Below are 4,930 nucleotides of genomic sequence, written 5' to 3' on the forward strand. Positions count from 1 at the left end.
TCGGCATAAAAATAAAAATTCTTTAAACTCTATAATTTATTTCAATCATTCGACATTTCTTGTTACTTTGATATAATTTAGCAAATTCTACTGCAAAATCTCTGCCATAAAGTATGTGGAAAAAGAACCCATAAGATAAAATAAACCATATATAAATTAAGGAAATACTTTCTCGTGACAACAGTCAGATATCCAAAAGGAGGACCGAAGTAAAAAGCCAGTGACCAAACCATCGTACCAGTAGGACCAAGGTCTGGCGAAGCATTCAGTGAGCGAAGACCCACTGACCATCACGACCAGAAAGGGACCCGTTTAACATCCATTTCCAGGAACGCCACAACCACAGCACCTTAGAGGAAATCGGAGTAGAGGTGGGGGGGGGGGGGGGAGGGGGGGGGGAATTGAACAAACTGTAAAGTTAATTATTTTGTGGTTGATGAACATATATAGCTTATAAATATCGTTATATTCAAGGAGGTTAATGGAACATGCGTGTAGATGATGGCGTGTTTATGTATGCATGTGTATGAAATTCATATAACAATGTTTAGTCTACACGTAATATATATATATATATATATATGCGTGTGTGTGTATGTGTGTGTGTTTGTAAAAAGAAACTACAAAAGATACTAAGAAAACTAAATTATTCACTATATTTCGCCCAAAAATATAATGAATGATTGGATTTCTTTGATTTCCTTTATGTGCCCTTTTAAAGAAATGTGTCAAACTGTTGAAATACAGTTAGAAGAAGCACACATATATAAACTGTATATATATATATATATATATATAAATATATATATATATATATATACATATATATATAAATATATATATATATATATATATATTTATATATATATATATATATATATAGATATATATATATATATTTATATATATATGTATATATATATATATATACATATATATATAAATATATATATATATCTATATATATATATATATATGTATATATATATATATATATATATAGATATATATATATATATATGAGTGTGTATGTGTGAGTTTACGTATGCATATATAATATCAGTACCAGGAATAATTAGGGCTTGAAACAAATCACTAAAATTAGGAGTGATGATGAAAACTACAGAGAGAGAGAGAGAGAGAGAGAGAGAGAGAGAGAGAAATTCTGTCGTGCCCATCTGCTGCTAAAAAATAACTCGACATACGGAGGAGAGGAGCGATTGGTTTTACGACACCTCGTAATAGCCAGTCAAAACTCCTTCGGTGCTCAAGAAGCGGCAGAGCAGCGTGAGAATTGATCAAGAATATGTGAAATTTTACGGTACTTCCTTGGCAGAGGAATTCACTCGACAGAGAGAGAGAGAGAGAGAGAGAGAGAGAGAGAGAGAGAGATCGTAATTTGAATGAGATTTATGGGTATATTTGTATGATTTTTTTATAATTTGTAATCAAATTTATCGATCTTTTAAGAGCTTTCAGGTTGGTTCCAGATATTCTTTCAATTGCATAAATTTATGACAATAATTTTGAATTACTATTTACCACTACCGATGACAACAGAAAACTGAAGTCTTTCTTGGTATTTAAGTGCTTCGATAATGTTGATTTGACAATAAACGAGCAATATGTAGTGTGAAATGCTGAATGCTTTGGAATGTATACGATAAAATTAATTATGAAAGGTCCTGTAGAGAATATGGTTCATCTGTAGTGTAGGACCAGAAAAGCAGCCCTTAAAGTAAAACTAGTAATGAATTAGATTAAATCATTATTTTTTTACTGTTGCTGTTGTAGAAAAAAAATACCAACAATTATTACTGTATCATTACTGCCATTACGGAAAGTTTGTTTAGAGTCGTTGAGTTATTTTTACTCCACAAAAGCATCTGAATCACCGGGACGAATTGCGTTTATGAGCTCGGACTCCGAAAAGTGAAAAATGGAAAGAACCAGAGAACTGAGAAATCCTACCGGAACGAACCTAAACCAGAAGAGGTGGGGTTTTTAGAAGGTGGTGTTTCTCACGAAAGATGCGTGTAATGTTTCTCTTTGTTTTCTTCTTTTTATCTTCTTCGTTCCCTTTAAATATGACTCGTCGGAGTGCTATTGTCATCATTATTATAACTATTGTAGTTGTTAGGATTAGTTTGTAGCAATAGTGTTTTGTTGGTGGTAGCATTGGTATTAGTACTTATCCAAAGTATAAAGATTTTGTCCTTTAGATATAAGAAATGGTAATTAAACCAATAAATAAAAACCCAAGAGACAGATTAGTATATGCACTGGACATACATAGGCAACAATATAAACCTCTGCAATAAGTTAACGGTGCATGGCTCCTTAAACTAGCATCTAAACTTCTTTTAAACTTAAGATTATTAAGCAGCAATTGCTACTCAACTGTCCCAGGGGAATACACAATTCAACAGCATTGCAGTATAATGATTGATTGATTGATTTTAAATTTCCTGGCATCCTGTTGTACTTAGATGAATGGAGCTGTTTCACAGCCTCACAGGAAATAGAACAAACTTGTTCCACAAATCACGGTAAGAAAATCAAACAGCACAACAATCTTGCAGTAAAGAGAATATAGCTGATTCAAATCAAAACTATAAGATAAACATTCCACACCTCTGCAATGGATGCAATCAGACTGTTTCACATCCTTATAATATAGTAAATAAAATAGTTTAACAGCCTGTAAGTAAAGCGGATGAAGCCCTTTCACAGCCTTGCAAGGACATGTCCGGAAAACCCACAGATGGTGGGAAGTGTAAATTATCGAAGGTAAGGACAACTTACCACTCCTTGAGAGGACATGGAAAGAGTTCCTGGGAAAGAGTTGAAGCCTCGAGGGAATGAACGTGTAATGCCATGTCTGGTTTCGTCCTCTTCATGTGTTTTGGATTTGGTTAGTGGTTTTGAGACATGGTGACTGATATCGGGAACAACATAGAGAGAGAGAGAGAGAGAGAGAGAGAGAGAGAGAGAGATGATATAACTAGCTGAAAGGGGCTATAGTTGCTAGTGCGGCTTATTTGAACAGCAGTTTGAGAATATTTATCATTGCAAGCAACATATATCGCTGTATTTCCTTTATATATATATATATATATATATATATTGATATATATATATATATATATATTAATATATATATATATATATATATATTGATATATATATATATGTATATATATATTGATATATATATATATATATATTGATATATATATACACACACACACACACATATATATATATATATTGATATATATATATTGATATATATATATATATTGATATATATATACAAACATATATATATATATATATATTGATATATATATACAAACATATATATATATATATATATTTATATGTATTGATATATATATACACACACACACACATATATATATATATATATATGTATATATATATGTATATATATATATATATATATGTGTGTGTGTATATATATATATATATATTCAGATACATTCACAAAATACTTGAAGCCATTACCATTAAAAAACAGGCTACGGAAATAGTTTCCAAGATGAAGTCAACTTACTTTACCCCTTCGTTGTTACTATCACAAGTATAGTATATCAGGAAATCCTATTAGATTTTCTATTTGGTCATGTTTTCAATTTTCATTAGGTCACTTTAATAAAAATAATCGTATTCAATCTTATACATCTGCAAATTAATCACTATTTCCTGTGACCCCGTAATCATATTCCCCGTGCCTGCCAAAACGGGAAGAACATTACTGGATAGGGATTTCAGATTTTTAGGAGACTCAACAAGTTCCCGTATCTTATGCCCCTGGTGTAGATGAATCCTGAAATAAATTGAAATTATAAAGCAAAATCTTTGATAATCAGAACATAAGAAGTTATCTTATTTTCCATTAATAATTGTATTAAATTTTCTTAATTAATGTTAAACATGAATTAAGCTAGGGTAAAAGATATAACTATTCCTTTCAATTTATTGACGTTGATTTCTTAATCAGCTCATGTTACATAGCTTAGGAAATATAATTTGTTTACTTTATTGATGTTGCTTTGCTTTGTCAGATTTTTAAAAAATTACATTTCTAATTGATTTCAACTTGTTCTCTAGTCTTGGGTGGTGCCATAGCCTCTAAATCATGGTCTTACGCTGTCTTAGGTTAGAGTTCTCTTGATTGAGGGTACGCTTGGGTACACTATTCTATTTGTTTCCTTATTCCTTTTACTCTCTGGGCTATTTTACCTGTTGGAGCCGACAAGGTAGTAGTAGTAGTAGTAGTAGTAGTTAGTAGTAGTAGTAGTAGTAGAGTAGTAGTAGTAGTAGTAGTAATAATAGTATTACAATTTACATAAAAAAGAGCCTAACCGTTAATCGCAATTGGTTTCCCCCTCAATTGTGCTGTGTCGGTACCGACTAATATAATTTAACCTGATTTCATAGGTAGCAGGTTGGCCAGGGCACAGCCGCCCGTTGAAATACTACCGCCAGAGAGTTATGGGGTCCTCTGACTGGCCAGACAGTACTACATTGGATCCTTCTTTCAGGTTATGGTTTCTTTCTCTTTGCCTACACTTATGCCGAATAGTCTGGTCTATTCTTTACAGATTCTCCTCTTTCCTCATACACCTGACAACACTGACTGCTTTTCCAACTAGGGTTGTAGCTCAGCAAATAATAATAATAATAATAATAATAATAATAATAATAATGTATCCCAAGCCTAACCTGACCTAATCTATCATGAAACTACCCCAATGTTAAGCAATAGTGAAATTATATATCTAAGAAATCTGACATTTCACATTGCTTCTCTTCTGGTAATATTCACCTTCAAAATATATGTGTATCTTTTTATTGCTCCACTTGTCCAGGATGTAACCCGTCCATAGGTTGTTATGGACAC

General features: G+C 32.0%; 1 long non-coding RNA gene across 2 annotated transcripts in view; it reads left to right on the forward strand.

Annotated features, from left to right (window-relative positions):
• The first annotated feature begins 356 nt into the window (after nt 1-356).
• The window catches only part of LOC137646945 (uncharacterized), a 31,010-nt gene continuing 26,436 nt past the window's right edge, over nt 357-4,930 (forward strand). For both annotated transcript variants that reach the window (XR_011045502.1, XR_011045501.1), the window contains exon 1: nt 357-371. This is a non-coding gene — a long non-coding RNA (uncharacterized lncRNA). The remainder of the gene's footprint in view (nt 372-4,930) is intronic.

The sequence above is a fragment of the Palaemon carinicauda genome, chromosome 9, assembly GCF_036898095.1.
Source record: "Palaemon carinicauda isolate YSFRI2023 chromosome 9, ASM3689809v2, whole genome shotgun sequence".
Classification (NCBI taxonomy): Eukaryota; Metazoa; Arthropoda; class Malacostraca; order Decapoda; family Palaemonidae; genus Palaemon; species Palaemon carinicauda.